The sequence below is a fragment of the Schistocerca serialis genome, chromosome 1 (genome assembly GCF_023864345.2).
Source record: "Schistocerca serialis cubense isolate TAMUIC-IGC-003099 chromosome 1, iqSchSeri2.2, whole genome shotgun sequence".
Taxonomy (NCBI): domain Eukaryota; kingdom Metazoa; phylum Arthropoda; class Insecta; order Orthoptera; family Acrididae; genus Schistocerca; species Schistocerca serialis.
In genome coordinates, this window is record NC_064638.1 from 822,860,934 (window position 1) to 822,882,780 (window position 21,847).

Genomic DNA, 21,847 nt, shown 5'->3' on the forward strand with positions numbered 1-21,847 from the left:
GGCAGAAATTATTATAAATAGTATTTGGTACATAATGGAAAGCAAGGTTGGTTTGATAGTAGCATACAACCTAACATTTTGTTTATATCAAAGCTTATAACAGTAAGGTAAAACATGAAAGTATCGTTATGAAAATGCAGATAGGACTGAATGACAACTTTTAGAAAGCAATATTGACGTGAAATACAGCCAAGAAACATTTGATAATTAGAAAACATAGGACTACCTTAGAAGGAAAAGAACATTTCGGCAGCTTTCACAAGGAGACCCGAAGTCAGATATCGAGTAAAGGCTTTATACCGTTGAAAAAATCTTTGTTACGTAGCTGTAGCTGTTCGTTAAGGATGAGGCTGTCCTTTCGGTGGGCAAAATGTTGCTATCGCAGATGGCTTTAGGTGAATGACCTGTAATTAGGAGATGGTCAGCAAAAGATGAATTTTGGGGGCTAGTGCCATTTTTTCTTAGCAACCGTTCTTTATATCTAGTAGTGAAGGCACGTCCAGTTTGTCCTATATAGTAAGAGGTGCAAGTATCGCAGACAATTTTGTAGACACCAGAATTTTATAAAGGGGAACGAATAGAATGTAAATTATGAACGAATTTTTTTTTCAAATTGTTATTAGTAGAAAAAGTAACGTTGCAATCGTATTTCTTTCGAAGAATGCGTTGGATCTGATAAGAGATAGGTCCTACGAAAGGAATAGAGAAATATTTTTTTGAGTTAGACTCGATGACAAAAGTGCCTAGCGCAGTAGTTCTTTTAGCAGTTTTCTTTTAAGGACGTCATCTACTATGTTTGGTTTATACTCATTATTAACTGCTATTGTTTTAAGTAAATTGATTTCGTCGTTGAACTTTTCTTTCAAAAGTGGGATGGAAATAGCTCGGTGAACAGCAGAATGAAAGAAGGCTTTTTTATGCGATTCTGGATGAGTAGAAGATGCATGAACGATCTGGTCGGTATACGTTACTTTACGAAAAAATGTTGAAAGAAATTTTATTTGTTTCTATGGTAAGCGTCAAGTCAAGGAAGTTTAATTGGCGGGCCTCATTTTCAAATTCGATAATGAAAGAAATTTTCTTACTGTGGAGTAACCATCTCGAAAGGACCATTCGAGGCATGTTGACAGACTGACCTCTATTCACAAGCTCCATTTTTCTGTTAATATAATAACTGCTTTTGTCTTGCATGACACCCTTGGTACCAGAACTGATTCATCCAGAGTAGATAACAGTTATGGTAAGGCTGCTATCGATAGGCTGGTTCCATTGCTTGTCTGGCTCGGTTTCTCTGTGGAGTTTGACAATAGTGTCTTCTAGCGGTTGTTAAGTGCAGTCCCTGTTGCCAAAAATTCGGCATCTTACTGGTAAGCTGCTCCACGAAGACAATAAACTGCAGTGACAAATGGTACGATTTGCACTAAGTTACTGTGACTGACTACTATTAATGGTGATTAAATTTCTGCAGCCATCATTGGAAAGTACGGGCAGCTCACACGATTTTATGGTAATCATTATAAAAGTACTTACTTAAAAGGGTTAACAGTGGATATTTATGATTTCTCTGTCTTCTGTGGTGAAATTTGGAAGACAATGTTCAAGCTATACTGAAAATAAAATATTTTTGCCATATACGAGTATTTCATTACACATTTTTTTAAGTGGCCAATCCATAACAATTTTCCCCAAGTACGGGAGGATCATCGCTTCAAGAAAACCGCTCGACTGAGCGTCTTGAACGGCCCTAGGAAAAGAAATGCGCGTTTTCAGCTTACAGCATTTAAACTGAGGAAGAGATTCGGGTATGACTTATTACAGAGCGAAGAACGATGAGACCGAGTTTTTTTATTTTTTTAGTAGACGTCTGCTGAAAACTCATAGAAGTGAGTCCACTGTTGGACTGCTTCAAGAGTAAGGAAGCCAGATTATGGTTTAAGATTCCGACAACGACGCGTCAATAGCGATGGAGCTTATGCAGAGAATAGACTGGGAGTGAGACGCAAACTGCCCATCCAATTTCCTTTTGAAAGGAATCATCCTTGTACTTGCTTTAACTGACAACTCAAAATCTAAATCACAACTGACGGACGAGATTTGAAAGCAGCCGACTTCTGAATGCAAATCAAAGGCCTTCACCACTGCGCAACCTCGTGCTTCTGGGCAGAGTGTGTAACTGAAATGACGCTTTATAATAATGCATAAAGCGCACTTCGTGTAGCATTTCACATTTAAATTGTTCAGACTTTTGAAGATTAAAATCGGTGAGTAATTTCCCGGGGCATCGTAATCTGTAAAGTGAGATTCTGTGTTTCAAAGCAGCGCTAATGCTTCCATTGTAACTCAGTGAACTGCATTTCGTTCTCGGTGGCGTGTCACGTTTGCGCGCAAAGTTCTTGCTCCAGTTTTATGTTTGCAATGACAGAATTGCTCGGCGAAGAAAACTCCTCTTCCAGTGCACAACATACGTAAGATACTGTTTGACTTTGTGCAGCCTCATCCAAGCTGATTTGGTTGTATGATGTAGAATATACATCTTCATTAATGCACCTATAATTAAGCAATCGAGATATTAAGCGATTGGATCGATAGCACTCGACTGTTTAGTCGGCATAAAATTATAACGTGTAAGTGAATTTCATGCGCGACGCGCTATTTTCCAATATTAAAGAGCAGGTTTGAAAATTAACAAAATCATAATATCGACGACAAATTGCATTGATGGAAACAGAAACTATTACATTGTGAGGCACCAGTGAAGTTTTTATCAAACATTGTGATAATCTTGCTCACATAACAGCTGTTAAGTAATTCAACTTTCATTCCATTCGGAACTGACTAAATTGTGAAAATGAGAGTTTTCATATGGTTCAAATGGCTCTGAGCACTATGGGACTTAACTTATGAGGTCATCAGTCCCCTAGAACTTAGAACTACTTAAACCTAACTAACCTAAGGACACCACACACATCCATGCCAGAGGCAGGATTCGAACCTGCGACCGTAGCGGTCGCGCGGTTTCAGACTGTAGCGCCTAGAACCGCTCGGCCACTCCGGCCGGCAATGAGAGTGTGACGTGACCCCCACGTGAATGCATACATTTCAGCATTGATTTTGGCATGTGAGCAAACAGCCTCCAAATGTCATCTTGAGATAGAAATACATCTTCTCTAGAAGCTGATATTAAACTATACGTCTTTTCATCGAATACCAGACATGCTCCATGGGTGGAGCGAACCGAGTATGCATTTCAGAAATATGTACATTTATCAATGCTTTTGTAGTGTAAACTGCAGAGTGAAGTCTTGGACAACACTGTAGGAATATGCCATTTGTATGGGTATGACAACAGTACGTTATGTCAGGAGCTCAGTTCGTCAGCGCATCTGAAGATGGCGACATGTCTGATCGCCGAAATAGTTTGCCCGTTAGACACTATGGACCGGCAGTACACCCGTGTACTGTTCGAGAAATGAGACTGATCGCTGAACACCACTGAATGTTCCAGTTACTCTGGCTATACGCACTGTGTCTGTTGTCTGTGCTAAAGTGTCAATGGTGCGCGACTCAGGACGGCTCAAGATCTCAACTCAGTCAGCAGTAATTGGTTCCCGAAGTTTCGTGGTAACACCCAGCCTGTTATCTCTGGCCGGATTTTAGCGCTGTCGCCGTGTATTCATCAGAGAAAGTCGAACAGTGATACGATCTTCTCGTGGCGTAGCCGTTCTGAAAGAGCCCGATCCTACTTTACTTGCTTCACTGCTGTACGGAATCTACTTTGTCACCACTTATTCCACAGTCACCGTACTACAGCCGACTCTCTGTACGATCTGTCATGTGGTACTCCCACGTCCCCGTGACAATGTTTCCATGTTTCTCAAAATCGTAAAAACCACGATAAGTTGCACATGCACTTCCTCTAGGCTCTCGTGTGCTCACAACATTCTTTACTTGTAGGAGTGGTTTCTTTTTATGTACTGAAAGTACTGTAAATAGGCTCCAACAGGATAAAATTTTAATCGAAGTACCACAGAGGCATAGATATACTGGAGTATCAGCCTGGTAGCGTTCGGTCAAGATGTTCATGGCGAATCTTTCCATTTCTATCAGTGAAGATTTTGTGATGTATGGAGGATCAATGTTGTATTTGCTTAGACGAATGTCGATGTGTCAGATCAAAAGTTCTATACGGTACATTCTTACAAATTAAAGTCGTTGTTAATGTGCCAAGTATAGGATGAGATTACTAAGTGACTGTCTCGAAAAAACGTCGGGTGAGGTTAAACAACGTTAAGGCAGAGTACTGGAATTCGAGACAAATGGCTTTCGAATCTCTATCCAAACTTAAAGATTTAGTTCTTTGTTGTAATTCCATCACAGTTGATTTTTATTTAGCTGGCGACTATTTTCGAACTGTCAGCTTCATTTTCAAGCCTGGTCTTGCTGCAATGGCAGTGTTTGGTTAGCCGACCATCAATTCACTCATAGCTAATGTAAACGCGACACGTAGTCACATGGAATGTCAGACCGATTTCGCAGTGTAGATGTATTCGTGCAGTGCAGCTGAAATAGACTAAGGGCTAGATTTAGGTCTGTCGTGATACGAGGACTATTCGGAAAGTAAGAAAGGACAGGTCGCGAAATGGAAACCACAGTGAAAATCAAAACTGTTTTATTTGGAACAGTTCAACTTCCAGCTACTTATCTGCATAGTCACCGATCAGACGTAGACGCATATCGTAGTGTTGTTCCAACTTTCCAATACCCTCGTTATAGAAGGCAGCCGCCAGTGCTTTCCGCCGATTCTCTACGCCGGCCTACAGCTCGTTGTCTGTGCCAAAATGTCGTCTTCATAGCTAGCGGTTAATGTGAGAGGAGATTAAAGTCAGAGGGAGATAATTACGGGCTGTTTTGTGGGTAATCGATCTTTTCCAATTGAAAACGATGCAGGAGCATCTTCATTACCCCTGCAGAATGAGGCTGAGAATTGGCTTGAAGAAGAAAACGCGCCACAGCTGTGTAATGTTGGCTGCATAGCTTTAGGCGAAATTTCTCACCAGGCCCTCGTACTTGGCGGCAGACACTACTGTTCTAGGTATCTTTATGCGCTCCCTGTGTGCTCAGAACTAAAAAGAACGACCTAACGCGATCGACGGGAATACTAGAGACCCTGCCCAACACACCTTTGCAAAACTTTAAAGGATTTTTCACTGTGGTTTCCATTTCGCGACCGATCGTTCCTTATTTTCCGAATGACCATCGTACAAACTATCTGGGCAAAATACCAGAAACTGACCACTAGGTATCACAAGGCAGCCCTGTCAGTATAAAAGTAGGCGGCGTGTATTGCGTTGTCAGTAGAGACGCAGCAACATCATAATACTCAGTCAGGATAGCTCGGTCACTGGATGTCCCCCAAGTAACAGCTCCATCAGGGACATTTCAATGGTTCTAAAGCTAGCCAGGTAGCCTGTTGATGTTGCGAATCTGAAGTGGAAACATAAAAGCACTACCACAGCTAAATCCAGACTACTCATGCCTTATGTGCTGCTGGACAGGGACCATAGAGCACTGCGTGGAGCGTTTGTAAGAAACTGCCTGTAATCTAGGGAAGTAATCACTCGCGAATTCCAAAGTGCTGCCAGCAGTCCACTTAGCGCAATGGAAGAATACAGAACAATGGTCGAGTGGTCTCTTGTAAACGATGCATTTCTGTAGGTCCTAAGCGGTGCTTGAGGTGCTGCAAACAGCGACGCCAACGAACAGAGAATGACAAAAAATGGCTCTGAGCACTATGGGACTCAACTGCTGAGGACATTAGTCCCCTAGAACTTAGAACTAGTTAATCCTAACTAACCTAAGGACATCACAAACATCCATGCCCGAGGCAGGATTCGAACCTGCGACCGTAGCGGTCTTGCGGTTCCAGGCTGCAGCGCCCTTAACCGCACGGCCACTTCGGCCGGCAGAGAATGACAGTTTCGGAGTATTGAGTCAGGCTATAACTTGCACCAATCTGTTGGAAGTGTCTTGGCTTGCTGGATTCCTGCAGAACGTACCTGTCATCAAGTGTAGTGTCAGCAGTACGGACACGGTGGTGTTACGGTATAGGGGTGTTTTTCTTGGTTAGAGTATGGGCTCCTTGATGCACATAAGAAAACGCTAAATACGGAAGGACATGAATAGAACTGGGTGCTGGGCACGTTAAAGGAACAGTTTGAGACGATGACTGTCTGCATCGACACGACAATGCATTGTATCATAAAGCCACCTGTGAAGCCGTGATTTCTAGATAATAATATTCGTGGAATAAGCTGAGTTGCCAAAAGCCCGATCTGATTGGCTTTGGGATGAGTTATAACGTCGACTTCACCCCAGACACCAGCATCCAACACCACTACTTTCTCTGGTATGGCTCTTGAGCAAGGGTATGCTAGCATTCCTCCACAGACACCTCACTGAAAGTGCCCCAGCAGAGTTCAAATTGTCAAAAGGCAAAGAGTGGACACTGTCTATATTAATGTCCAGCTATAGGCGACCAGATACTTTAGGTTAGATAGAGTACCTATACGGACCTCTCCTTCGAAATGGACACCAATTCCTTCCTGCTGTATCGTTGTCGACTATGTCAATAATGATGTAATTACTGAATGTCACGCCGTAGTAGCACATAAATTAACCATGTTATGTGGAAATGTACATGGTTTGCGGCGATTCTGAAGATTCGGTAAAAGAAAATGCTAATCCACAGGAACATGTTTTGGGTTATCGAATTTTATACGTGTGATTAACATCAAAGACAACAACGTAAATAAAATAAGACCAAGCAATTTACACGGGGTGTACAAGGAGGCGTGGTCAATATTCAGGGATATGACAGGAACGATCATTCGAAGCAAAAATGTCTAGAAAACCCATTAAGGAGTATGTCCGAACTCTCCATTACAATGATAAAATATTACATTGAGTATCGAAGACAATACAGGCAACTTACGGCTATTCTTTGCATTATGCAAGATTCTGCGGTTCCCTACGGAAATAAATAAGTGCTCAGATATCAATAGTAACAATCTGAGGGCGAAACATGGGAGCGCTATTCTAAGCACTGTTGTGAGACGAGGTTTGCGAGAGCAACATTATGAGGTGTTGGTAGAGAGTGAAACACATATGTAACGTAGCAGCGATGGTGAGGCACGTTAAAATCTTTGACCAGAGAGCCTATTATCGCGGTTAGTCTGCGCTTGACCGCGCGAGTGTTGCGAGTAGTACGCTAGTAGTCGTCATGCAGAGCAGTACGCTAGTAGTAGTCGTGCAGTACAGTTGCGAGCAGTCTGTCAGTGGGCAGTCTGTGAGCAGTGCAGTATGTCGGTAGTAGCAGCCGAGTGGAGTTGTGTGTGTGAGGAGTCGGCGAGCGTCGACATGGCATTCTGGTCAAGATGCTGAATGAGGTATATTGTTAATTAAGGTAATCATCAGATAATGTAAAGTTTATTTACTGTAATTAATTTTCAACAAGTGCCCCAATAATAATTTTGATTTCAAAGCAATTTTTACAACAAAAAAAAATTTATTTAATTGAACTAACGATTTCCTTCCACTTCCCTTAAAGAAAAGTTTCAGTTAAATTTAAAAAAAAAAAAATATTATTTGCAATGCAGTTCCTCCAAGCCGTGCCAACAATAAGAGCAGAAATTTGACTAGCAGTTTCAATGAGGTAAGAATTTTATTCTGATTTTTGCACAGGGCCAAAGACCGATATTTCGGTTTAATTGAATTTTCATTGTCACTGAAGTTTCATTAGCACTGAATTGTTTTTCATTATTTTTGTGGGAGCTTACACCAGAGTCAGATTGCGAATTTCACATTTTTGTTGCCTTTGTCAGTACATTTCATTGCAGGGAGGTTACGTTTGGCTCCCATTTCTATTAAATATTGTCTTTTCTTTTAAATTTTTGTGGGGAGGTTACACTTGGCGACACCCAGTCCAGGATCGTATTTCGTTGAGAGTCTTTTGAGGAACAGCCAGATATCTGCTCTTATTTGCTTAAATATAATTAGGATTTGGCGCAATGCTTTTATTAACTTGTGACTTTCTTTCTACAGGTCAACGGCAATTCGTTGCTCTGTTGTATTTGTGTGTTGCTTTTGCATTGGGCTTATTTATTTTGTGAAAAATTTTGACTATTGTAAAAATGCCGCGAAAGACTGTGAATAGTGTATCGCGAGGTATTATGAATGAAATTACCGACTCAAACAACTTTACCGATAGGACATGTGACACGCAGTGTAACGATGACAATCCTGCGTTCACTAACAATCAGTGCATTCCAACCACTAGTGATGACTTTTACCTTGATAATGAACAAACGAACTCAATTGTCTCGTCTGTTAATTTGACGACAATTGATGACGCAGAACGCTCTGTTGTAATGAGCGCTGCCGAGCTTAACACACCCGATTTGGAAAATTCAAGTAACGTACAGACAAATTTGTCTAATGAAAATGAACAGGATGCACAAAGTAGGACGGATTTATTTAATTCCGAAATAGTGTCTGACAGTGTACATCCGACTGATAAACGTTTTTGTAAATTACAGAATGACCAAATGGTCACGCAAAACGCGACACTTGCAAATACACCGTCAAACGGTACAGAGAATGGAGTAGATAATGTTACATTGGGTCAAATTATGGCGATATTGATACAAAATAGCGAAGATAACAAACAATTTAAAGAGAATTTCAAACAACAGAATGAAAAATTAGACAAACAAAGTGAAGATTTTAAACAACTTAGGGAACAGAACGAACAGCTAAATGAAAAATTAGACAACAATTCCAGACAGCTTAGTGAACAAATTAGAGCCGTTGCCGCGCAGTGCCATGACACTAAGGAACAGTTGCGCGTGGAAATTGAGGCTTGTTCAAAAAAACGTAGCGAAGAAATTAGGTCTGTTGCTCAGGAATTAAGGGAAATGCAAACAGCCGCAACAGAAACACTTAGAGCGGAAATTAGTACAGTCGCTAAACAATGCTCTGAAAAGGCTACACAATTACGCGACGAGTTTAAAGCAATGACAGCAGAACTTTCGCGCACAATGGATGAAAAGATAGACGCGAAATTCGAACAGCAGAACACTCAGATTAACGAGCGCTTTAATCAGCACATACAGAACAGTGATACGAGTTTCCGCAAATTTATTCAGGATCAAAATAAAGTAAAACGTCAGGTAATGGAAACAATCACTGCACAGAGACAGGAAGACAAACGTAAAATGTTCGCGAAAGCGAAAACATATGTAGACAACAATATTGCTACAGTGTCCGACGAAATTAATTCCATCAAACAGTCGAACACAGAATTACGTGACGAAATTTCCAATCTTAAGTCGAATACAGACACATACACAACCGATTTTCAAACAGTGACCGACAGACTAGAACAATTAGAACTAGCACATGATTCAGATGTCGTCAAAACTGACGTTAAAAAACTGAATGAAACTACGCGTAAATTGCAATAACAGATTAATGCCACTGACACTAAAACCGATCATCAGGCAAAATTACTGACTGAAAAATATGATGAATTGGCCAGTCGTATTGATGCTATCGAAAGTGCTAATGACAATAAATCAGACGATACTTCACCGGTTTCATTTAATCAAACACCTGAATTTCAAAATTTACAGCAGACAATTAATGAGCTCGATTCGTCTAATAACACGTTGCGTAGGAAGTTGTGAAGTTTACAACAAGAAGTAACAGAGATGAAAAGTATTTCAGTTAATAACACATCACAGCAGACGCCACTTTGCGAACATTTGTCAGACTCGCGCAACGCGTATAATTTGGGTAATCTACAGAGAGTACGGGACTTAGATTCCGAACAACCACAGTTCAACAGATTTTCTTACAATCCTGAACCTGTTCCATCACACAGAGACGATAATTTCGATTACGAACATTTTCTGTCAGTGAGAAAGTTTAAAGTGTTTAAAAACGACAGAACACAGATTCACCCACTGGATTGGATACAACAATTTAGCTTTGCTTTTCCACCGACTTGGCCCGTTACGCATAAACTTGAATTTATTTGCAGTTTTTTGGAAGGAGAACCGGCAACTCGTATGAGACCGATCGCGAGACAATGCTATTCGGTAGAAGAGTTTCAGAATGCTTTTCTATCAGCGTATTGGTCGAAGACGACACAGCGCGGAATTAAAGACCAGTTAATTAGCTTACCAAATTATGAGAACACAAATTTTCCCAGTGTCACGCAAGTTTTTGAGCATATGGTGCAACAAAACCAATACCTGAGTGAACCGTACAGTGAATCTGCACTTATACAATTATGCATTTCCAAATTACCACGGTCATTACGAGTGTCACTTCTAACCGGCCAGCAAAAAGAAAACATTTCAGCATTCAGGGATCTGTTGCAGCTTTTAGAAGTACAGCAATCTGATTATTCATTTGTAAACAAAAACTTTTCGTATAATAACCAAGGTCAACAAACTTACAGTAATTATGATCAGGGACGTAATTTCAATAGGAAAAGTAACAGACGCTTTAGGAACGACAACTACCAGAACTTAAATCACAGACAAAATTCAGATTATCAATATCGTCAAAATTTTCAGCAACAGGAAGCACATTTTCGTAACAATAGAAGTTTTCCACCGCAACAGCATGAAAGTCAACCGGTTAGCATACGTAACCAACAATGTAATGCACAAGGTCAACCAGGCTTTAATGTTCAGCCGCGTGCACGTATAGTCCCAGATCCAACAAATAGTAATGCACGACAGCAAGGAAACAACTACGTACAAAGAAGACAGTATTTCAATTCCTATCGCAATGCACCGTATAGGAGTGACTATCACGACAGACGTAAAAACGATGAGCACAATTATCAGCGTACATATAATAACAGTCGGTCTCACCAACAGCAAAATTATCCGCAAGAACCTATTCTCATGAATGAACCGGACAGTAGGTATCATCCAGAGCGTAACACGTCTGGAAGAAGTAATAGGACAGTTCAAATAGTCGAAATGCCACAGAATCCTCCTAATAATAATTACACGTCAGATAGAATCTGACTAGATACTGTACAGATCGCATCTTCCAATAATACATGCACTACTTTAGACACGCAAAATGTTGTTCACGAAAATGTAATTACTTTTGACGATATCAGAGACACTCTCTTGCAGGAAAGACCATTTGTTTAGAAAACTATTTCTCATCCTGTCATCGAAGTTAAAATTGGTTCATCGAAATTCTCAGCAGTAATCGATTCCGGATCACTATATCAGTAATAAATGAGGAGACTTTCAACGAGTGCAACAAAGAGAATACTTATCCGACATTACCTTTAGGCAAATCAAAAGTGAAGGGAGCAGTATCGAGTAAAGGAGTAGACGTTAAATTACAGACGCATTTATCATTTTGTATTGGAGGTCATACTTTCCACTCAAATTTTTGGATTGTTCCTTTATTGACAACAGACGTAATTTTAGGTACGAATTTTCTGGTACAACACGACGCAGTTATTGATTTTCAGAATTCTTATTTAATGTTGAAGGATGAAAATATACAATTGGCTTTAGAGTTTCAGCATTCACTATCTGCGGAAGAGCAAACAATTAACCGCACAGAGGTCATTTCCGCAACACGTGACATAGACTGTAATCCCACATTGTTCACGAATACGTACGTACACAGCTATAATACTCCAGACGAAACTGACTACGACGTAATGCAGATGATTTCCGATAAAGTTAGACAAAGCAGTGCAACTACAGACGACGAACGAACGCACTTACACAAAATTCTTTTACAGCAAGCTCCAGTTTTCGACAACATTCCTGGTACTATGTCCGGTTTTATGTATGAATTTCAAGTCAAACAGCACGATACATTTAAAGCTAAGCATTATCCTATTCCGTATATTCATAGAGAACAAGTTAAAAAAGAATTGCAGGATATGCTTGATCAAGGAATTATAGAGCCGACAGTTAGTCCGTACATAAACCCGTTGCATATTGTTAAGAAAAAAGATGGCTCACTTCGCCATGTACTTGATTCACGTCACATTAATGACATTATTATTAATGAAACAGACCGACCACAGACATTAGAGGAACTTTTACAGAAATTTCACGGTACAGCTATTTATTCCACATTAGATTTGAAATCGGGATTTTGGCAAATTCAACTTCATCCGAACTGCAGAAAATACACAGCTTTTCTCTGTTTTGGCGACTGTTATCAATTTTGCAAATTACCGTTCGGCTTAACTATTTCTTCTGCAGCTTTTATTCGCGGTTTGAACACAGTACTTCCGACAGAACTTAGAGACAGAATTACGACGTATGTAGACGACATTCTTATCGCAGAAGCTAACTGGTCTGAACACAATCTGATTCTTGAACAACTATTACAAACTTTTCGTGCACAAGGACTTACAGTTAATCTTAGTAAATCGCACTTTGGCAAAACTTCTATAAAATTTCTTGGACACGTAATTTCAGCAGAAGGCATTGCACCTGATCCGGAAAAACTTCAAGCTCTACGTGACATTACTGTTCCTACGACGAAGAAACAACTACGCAGTTTTTTGGGCTTAATTAACTTTTTTCGTAAATTTATTCATCACTCTGCTTTAGACACACCCAGATTATGGCAATTAACAGGTAAAAACAGTATTTGGTCTTGGGATAAGCAAGCACACTCTGAATTTATGAACCTGAAACATGCTTTGTTGAATGCTCCACTTTTATCGCACCCAGATCTTACTAGAAATTTTTCCATTGCCACTGGCAGTTCGAACACCGCTTTGGGCGTGCATGTTTTCCAGGAAATTGAAGAAGATGGTTCAATAGTAATCAAAAATATCGCATTTGCAAGCCGCATTTTGTCACCTGCTGAACGAAATTACTCCGTTACAGAATTGGAAACATTATGTGTTGTATGGGCTTTTACGAGATTTCGGCACTTTCTTTATGGCAGACATACCACCGTTTACACAGACCACAGAGCGATACAATTTTTACTTTCGGCCAAATTCACTCACGACAGATTAAGCAGATGGAAACTTTATTTACAGGAATTTAATTTTACAATAGTTCACATTCCCGGCACACAAAATGTTATAGCAGACGCACTATCGCGTTCTCTCGGCAACAATCAGCAAGACGTAGCAACCAACTTCTGCAAAACAAATTTCAGTGTCATGTACATTCAGCAAGTTGCATTTGAAAATTTTATTTCATCTTCATTACAGGACATAGCACATGAACAAAACAAAGACAACGTGTGGAAAGAAATTAAACACCTTTGGGAAGATAAGAATAACGTTACGATTAGAAACCATTACACTGTACGCAATAACATTCTGTTTCGCCGCTCTCATCCTGACAGCAACAATTGGTTATTATGCATTCCTGACGAACTGGTTAACAAATTAATCTGGTACACTCATTTAAGTTACGCACATTACGGAGCACGAAAATGTTTTCTTATACTGAAACAGAACTGTTATTTTACTAACATGGAGATACGTATACGACGAGTTTTAGCGTCTTGTAAAATTTGCCAGAAAGCTAAATCAGACACCACTTCACATATTCCTCCTTTATATCCCATTGTACCTGTTAAATTAAGACACATGGCCGCTGTAGACATTTTTGGTCCGATTCCGAGAACTAACAGAGGTTTTTGCTACATCTTTGTCGCTGTTGAGCTCACTTCAAAATTTGTTACTTTCACTCCATTACGCAAAGCTACTGCTAAAACTGTTTCGAAAGCATTTGTAAAACATTTTCTATTTCATGTAGGGCATGTGATGAGAGTAATTTCTGACAATGGATCTCAATTTCGTAGTGCCATATGGACACGCATGTTACGAGCTAGAAACATTTCTCCGATCTATATATCCAAGTACCATGTTTCTTCGAACCCCTGTGAACGGTTAATGAAAGAAATTGGTAAGCTGTGCCGAATATACTGCCACAAAAGACATATTGATTGGGATACACACATAATCTCATTTCAAGATGTAATTAATTCCATTCCAAATGAATCCACTATGCTATCTCCGTCTGTTATACTGAAAAACGTTGAACCACCAAATAAAATTAAAGAACTAGTAAACTTCCCTAAATGTCGTCGCCTACGACACCATGAAATAATTGACATTGCGCTGAACAACATCAAACGTGCCGCAGAGCGCCGGAGAAGACAGCAAAAACAGGTTTGTACACGCCGCGACTTTCACGTTTGACAGAAGATATTAGTACGTACACACTATTTATCCAGCAAATTAAAAGGTAAGTGCAGTAAATTTGAACTTCTATACGCAGGTCCATATCGGATTCGCAGCATCCCTCACCCCAATGTTGTACACGTCGAAGCTTTGAGAACCAGAAAATCGAAAGGCAACCACCATTGGTCAAATATTAAACCCTTTATTGAATGAAGACACTGTATGATTCAACACACTATGATGCCATTTACTAATGCAATTATATTGACCTGACTAATTACTGATGATTATCGTATTTTTTCTTGGCAAGTGCCCGGCAAGGTAAGGTTAGCAGGTCGCTCTTCTTGTCGTTACACATCAGACCATGCACATTTTCCATTTTTTTGTGTATATGATTGTACTCCAGTTTTGTTTGTATGTACTGTGAAATAGTTCAGATATAACACACACCAGTCGACTTTGACATTTTTTGCCTTATGACATCTCAAGATCGTGACTGTTTTACATTTTTTGCTGCTGCATTGTATTATTCTCTGTACATTTTGCCTTTGAACACTGTCTATGTTTTTGACATATTACGTTTTCTGTCATGTTATGCTGTATGCTTAATTGTGTTACCATGAACCAGTCATTATTTAGTGGGTATATGATTTAAATGCAAGACATTAATCTTTGTTCATCAATTTCAGAAAGAAATGATGCGTGTAAGAAATAAATCCAACAGAAATGGGAATTTCACCTACGGAATAAACGAAAGAAGATGCAATAACTTTATGAGGAAGAGTAAATGGATCAGGATTAACAAGCATTGACAAGAATATACTATGCTCATCGTAGAATAGCAGTCTTAACTAATTTTTTCTTTCAGAATACATGGTGATTGATGCAGGCTGTCAGACAGAACTACACATCTTAGTTTTAGTGATGAAATATGCTAGAGATAAGGAATAGTTGTGTAATGAATAATGAAGTGATTTTTTTGCAGATGATAATGAATGCTGATGAATAATGATGAAGAATATGCTGTTATGAATAATGAAGTTTTTCTTTACAGGTGATGATAATAATGAAGTTATGATAATATGGATAATGAAGTGATGGATAGTGAAGTTTTTTTCTTTACAGATGAGGATAATGTTGAAGTTATGTATTTATGCTATGTAGTTATTTAAGTATTTTTTGCAGTTTGTTTTGACAGCAGGTGTTATATTGCATAGTAGGATGACGGAAAGTTTTGGAAAGGACAGCTATGGAACACATTTTTATACACATTTCACTACCTGTTAATTCGAAGTTCACTACTTTTCAGCATAGTGTGCGTTTCTTCTTTCAGGTCAATAATCCATTTTGTATTTTTTTTCAGGAGAAGTTTTACATGATACTTACTAAACCTGTTACTTATTATACCTGTTTTAGTACTTGCATTTTTATTTTTTACCCATTTGTGTTTATCATTTATAAATGTGATCACATATACTGCCTTGTTACATAACCTTGCTACAGCTGACTCATGACGAATGACGTTTGCATAGTAGGATGACGGAAAGTTTTGGAAAGGACAGCTATGGAACACATTTTTATACACATTTCACTACCTGTTAATTCGAAGTTCACTACTTTTCAGCATAGTGTGCGTTTCTTCTTTCAGGTCAATAATCCATTTTGTATTTTTTTTCAGGAGAAGTTTTTCATGATACTTACTAAACCTGTTACTTATTATACCTGTTTTAGTACTTGCATTTTTATTTTTTACCCATTTGTGTTTATCATTTATAAATGTGATCACATATACTGCCTTGTTACATAACCTTGCTACAGCTGACTCATGACGAATGACGTTACGTATCCTCATTTGCAGCAATAGGTCAAAAGCAAATAGTGTTATGCCTCAGCAATTAATTATCGATCCCAACGCAATGCATTGCTAACAAAAAAAATGTATTACCAGTCCCAGATAGTGATACCAGTTTGAGAAAGTTCTGAGTAATGCTGATCAGCTCTGAATAGTATGTCACTTCAGTAATGACTTTTTAATGATACAAAAAAAAATATATATAAAATAATGCTTTATAACTGGCCAAGGACTACCACTGTTTATTGTAATGAGACTACTTATAATGCCCATGATTATTAATGCTATGACTGTAATTAACTGATTTTTAATAATGACTTCGTAATGATCTGAATAATACTGAATGATGAACAATGTTTTATTCTATTCAATACTTGCTGGCCACTGAGTGCCAATAATTAATGTCACTCAATGAATTATGTTATTAATTATGCCATTAATTAGCTCTTGTTTTCAATGTTGATACTTTGTAACTGGAAAAGAATGTGATTGTTTAATAATGCTTTGTAATTAGGAAAAAGCTAATGATTCTTACTATATTGAAATGACAAATGATTAATTAACTATGCCATACTTTGTAACTGGAAAGGAATGTGATTGTTTAATAATGCTTGTAATTAGGAGAGGGCTAATGATTAATACTATATTGGAATGACAAATGATTAATTAACTATGCTATACTTTGTAACTGGAAAAGAATGCGATTATTTAATAATGCTTTGTAACTAGGAAAAGAAGGCTACTGATTCTATGTAAAACAATTAATGAACATTTTTCTGTAATACTACATACATGGTACAGAAATGTTCACCGAGCGAGGTGGCGCAGTGGTTAGCACACTGGACTCGCATTCGGGAGGACGACGGTTCAATCCCGTCTCCGGCCATCCTGATTTAGGTTTTCCGTGATTTCCCTAAATCGCTTCAGGCAAATGCCGGGATGGTTCCTTTGAAAGGGCACGGCCGATTTCCTTCCCCATCCTTCCCTCACCCGAGCTTGCGCTCCGTCTCTAATGACCTCGTTGTCGACGGGACGTTAAACACTAATCTCCTCCTCCCTCCTCGCAGAAATGTTCAATAACTGGGCTATGAATGCCGCAAACTACTAATGTCCTTCACCTTATGAGCTAACTACCCTGAATTACTGCAATGTCCATTTGTCCTGTCTATCCTAGTGATCATGGAGCACTATATTTGGTTTTGCACTAATTCTACGTTGGTGTGCCTCGTAAGAGCGTGGTGTTGACACGACATGCTGTCCACCACCGTGAGCGATGAAGACGTTATTATGGTCCCACTGTTTGGTGTACCTCGTGTACTGCCAAAATGAGAACATGTAACATTACTACGACATTTCAGTGTCTTGGCTACACTGATAAATTCTGATGGAAAAAGAACTTCAAATTGTGTCACTTGGTGTTGTACTTCTGTGGAAAGATATGGACTTTCAGAACATCTGTGTGCAATCTAAAGTGCTACAACCATGATACAATCCTTCCCTTTCCTATCCTAATTCTTGTCACATAGCGAAAATCATTTTTTTTTGCTAACATCATTTATGTTCATGGGTTATACATTTTTTCGATTCGCTGAACTCCAGTGCGAGTACACTTATGTCACTGGTCGACATGATTTTCTGCCATTATGTTTATTTATTGCGAAAATGCTAAAGACATTTTTGATTTGTTCTGAAGTACAGTATATGTACACTCTTGTCTTTTATATTGTATATACATTTTTATTTTAATGATATGTTCTGAACTACAGTGCATGTGCACTTATGTTAGGTGTTAATATGTTTTCTACTGAACTTCAGTGCCTGTGCACTTTTCTCATTTTTCAATATGATTTGTACTCATTCTGTATATTCAATACTTCAGTGCGTCTGCACTTATGTCATTTGTTACTCATTGTATATACATTTCGTCATTTGCTGATATGTTCTCAACTCCAGTGCGAGTACACTCATGTCACTTATCAACATGATTTTCTGACATTCTGTTTATTTGTTCTGAAAATGCTAAAGAATTTTTTCAGTGCGTGTGCACTCTGTTATCTGTCAAATAATTTGTATATACATTTTTCTGATTTGCTACTATGTTTTGTACTCACATTTTGTCTTTGTCTGATATATTTTGCACTTGGTGCGTGTGCACCACATTTAATTTATGTACTAAATTTGAATATTCTGTATATTGTAAAAATTTCTTGCGATGGCAAGTCCAAATGACTCACCATCGCTGCCAAATTTTTGCCCCCCCAGTGGAGGGTTATGAAACACGTATGTAACGTAGCAGCGATGGTGAGGCACGTTAAAATCTTTGACCAGAGAGCCTATTATCGTGGTTAGTCTGCGCTTGACCGCGCGAGTGTTGCGAGTAGTACGCTAGTAGTCGTCATGCAGAGCAGTACGCTAGTAGTAGTCGTGCAGTACAGTTGCGAGCAGTCTGTCAGTGGGCAGTCTGTGAGCAGTGCAGTATGTCAGTAGTAGCAGCCGAGTGGAGTTGTGTGTGTGAGGAGTCGGCGAGCGTCGACATGGCATTCTGGTCAAGATGCTGTATGAGGTATATTGTTAATTAAGGTAATCATCAGATAATGTAAAGTTTATTTATTGTAATTAATTTTCAACAAGTGCCCCAATAATAATTTTGATTTCAAAGCAATTTTTACAAAAAAAAATATTTTTTTATTTAATTGAACTAACGATTTCCTTCCACTTCCCTTAAAGAAAAGTTTCAGTTAAATTAAAAAAAAAAAAAAAATATTATTTGCAATGCAGTTCCTCCAACCCGTGCCAACAATAAGAGCAGAAATTTGACTAGCAGTTTCAATGAGGTAAGAATTTTATTCTGATTTTTGCACAGGGCCAAAGACCGATATTTCGGTTTAATTGAATTTTCATTATCACTGAGATTTTCTTATCACTGAATGGACTTTCATTTTTTGTGAGGAACTTATAGTTGGGTCAGATTGCTAATTTTTGTTTAATTGTCATTGTCAGTAAATTTCATTGCGGGAGGTTACACTTGGCTCCCATTTCTATTAAATATTGTCTTTTCTTTTAAATTTTTGTGGGGAGGTTACAAGAGTTCGGTTGGTGATGGCCGATATTACCACACTCAAGGCCTGATTTTATTTATAAGGCCAAGAGAGATTGAGATGGCTTGAAGATGGAATTCAAGGTAAAATTCGCAAGCATAGAGTAAAGCGCAATTGAGGGTTAGGCTCGTGATCATTAGTCCGAGTTTGCAATAATCCCATGTTTTGCTTGTCTGTTAAAGAAGCCTCCTTATCCTCCAAATAATAATTATTACTCTCCACATCTAATTCATAAATATTCTGTAGTTATTAAATGTTAATGAAACTTTGAAATTGAAATAATTTGTTAATCTGGCACTCAGCCGTTATTGATACTTATAAGGTCATTGTCAGGCATTTCGCCGTTATTAACACTTGTCAAACTGTTGTTGGTCATGATGATTTCTGAAGTTTTGAAATAGACTTAATGTTTTTAAATAGACTTATTTTATGAATTCCCTTTTTACGAGTTGTTCAGTAATTAATAGTACCCAACCAAACTTCTTTTTATTAAGCTTATTCTTAGTAACAATAATCTTTACCCGCTGCTGCTGCGAATTGCTGTAAACCACTTGGAAAAAAGCAGGCATCTGAAGTACCAAACTTAGGGCCAAAACAGACACACTGACACACCAACAAGTTACGTATTCTAATCCAGTAAATTCCGTTGCACAACCCAGATTCGGTATCATTTCTAAATTCTTATTCAAATACGCAGTCAGATAGCTCAGGTATTCATTGTTACAGGTTCATTTGTTCCTGTCGTTGTTCACATACAAATACGCAGTCAGATAGCTTATCCAAATGTTAATTTTAAGTTTTTCATGTAACGATCTGTTGAGGGCTTAAATGACAGTAAAACTGACACTCATACAGCACGCACACAGTGTTGTGCAGGTTAGATTCCGATTACTAATAGCTCAGGTTGGTTATCGAGTCCATTTTCACACACGAACATAGGCTTTATTTGTTGTGGGTTCGTTACAACATGGCCTCTAAGATTCATACCTTAAGAGCTATGAACACTTCTGCGTCTTTGATACTATGACAGAAATCTCTTCTACTGCGCGGGGACTCGGTGTTTGTGTTGTCCTCATCATTTCATCGTCATCATCATTCGTGACAGTGACTAGATTGGACTGTGAAAAAATTTGGACTGTGTAAAAATTGGGACTTAGTACGGGCGCTGATGACCGTGCAGTTGAGCGCCCCACAAACCGAACATCATCATGTTCTTCTACTGCAAACTCTTTGATTTCCATATTTTTCAATGGCAGTATGAAATAAACGAGGAAAAATGCCCAGTAAATGTGGTTTCTAAAGCGCATTCCTTAAGAGCTACTAGCACTCGTCCGTCTTCCCTACTGTGAAACCTATATTTTCTACAGAACAACTACTCGTATTTTTTAAAGTATGTATTTTGGGGTCTGTGTTTACTGGACATTTTCGTCTTGTCTTCGTCGAACTTGCAAAACATGGAGAGCAAAGAGCTTGCAGTAGAAGATGGTTCAAATGGCTCTGAGCACTATGGGACTTAACAGCAATCTACATCTACATCTACATCTACATTGATACTCCGCAAGCCACCCAACGGTGTGTGGCGGAGGGCACTTTACGTGCCACTGTCATTACCTCCCTTTCCTGTTCCAGTCGCGTATTGTTCGCGGGAAGAACGACTGTCTGAAAGCCTCCGTGCGCGCTCTAATCTCTCTAATTTTACATTCGTGATCTCCTCGGGAGGTATAAGTAGGGGGAAGCAATATATTCGATACCTCATCCAGAAACGCACCCTCTCGAAACCTGGCGAGCAAGCTACACCGCGATGCAGAGCGCCTCTCTTGCAGAGTCTGCCACTTGAGTTTATTAAACATCTCCGTAACGCTATCACGGTTACCAAATAACCCGGTGACAAAACGCGCCGCTCTTCTTTGGATCTTCTCTATCTCCTCCGTCAACCCGACCTGGTACGGATCCCACACTGATGAGCAATACTCAAGTATAGGTCGAACGAGTGTTTTGTAAGCCACCTCCTTTGTTGATGGACTACATTTTCTAAGCACTCTCCCAATGAATCTCAACCTAGTACCCGCCTTACCAACAATTAATTTTATATGATCATTCCACTTCAGATCGTTCCGTACGCACACTCCCAGATATTTTACAGAAGTAACTGCTACCAGTGTTTGTCCCGCTATCATATAATCATACAATAAAGGATCCTTCTTTCTATGTATTCGCAATACATTACATTTGTCTATGTTAAGGGTCAGTTGCCACTCCCTGCACCAAGTGCCTATCCGCTGCAGATCTTCCTGTATTTCGCTACAATTTTCTAAAGCAGCAACTTCTCTGTATACTACAGCATCATCCGCGAAAAGCCGCATGGAACTTCCGACACTATCTACTAGGTCATTTATATATATTGTGAAAAGCAATGGTCCCATAACACTCCCCTGTGGCACGCCAGAGGTTACTTTAACGTCTGTAGACGTCTCTCCATTGATAACAACATGCTGTGTTCTGTTTGCTAAAAACTCTTCAATCCAGCCACACAGCTGGTCTGATATTCCGTAGGCTCTTACTTTGTTTATCAGGCGACAGTGCGGAACTGTATCGAACGCCTTCCGGAAGTCAAGAAAAATAGCATCA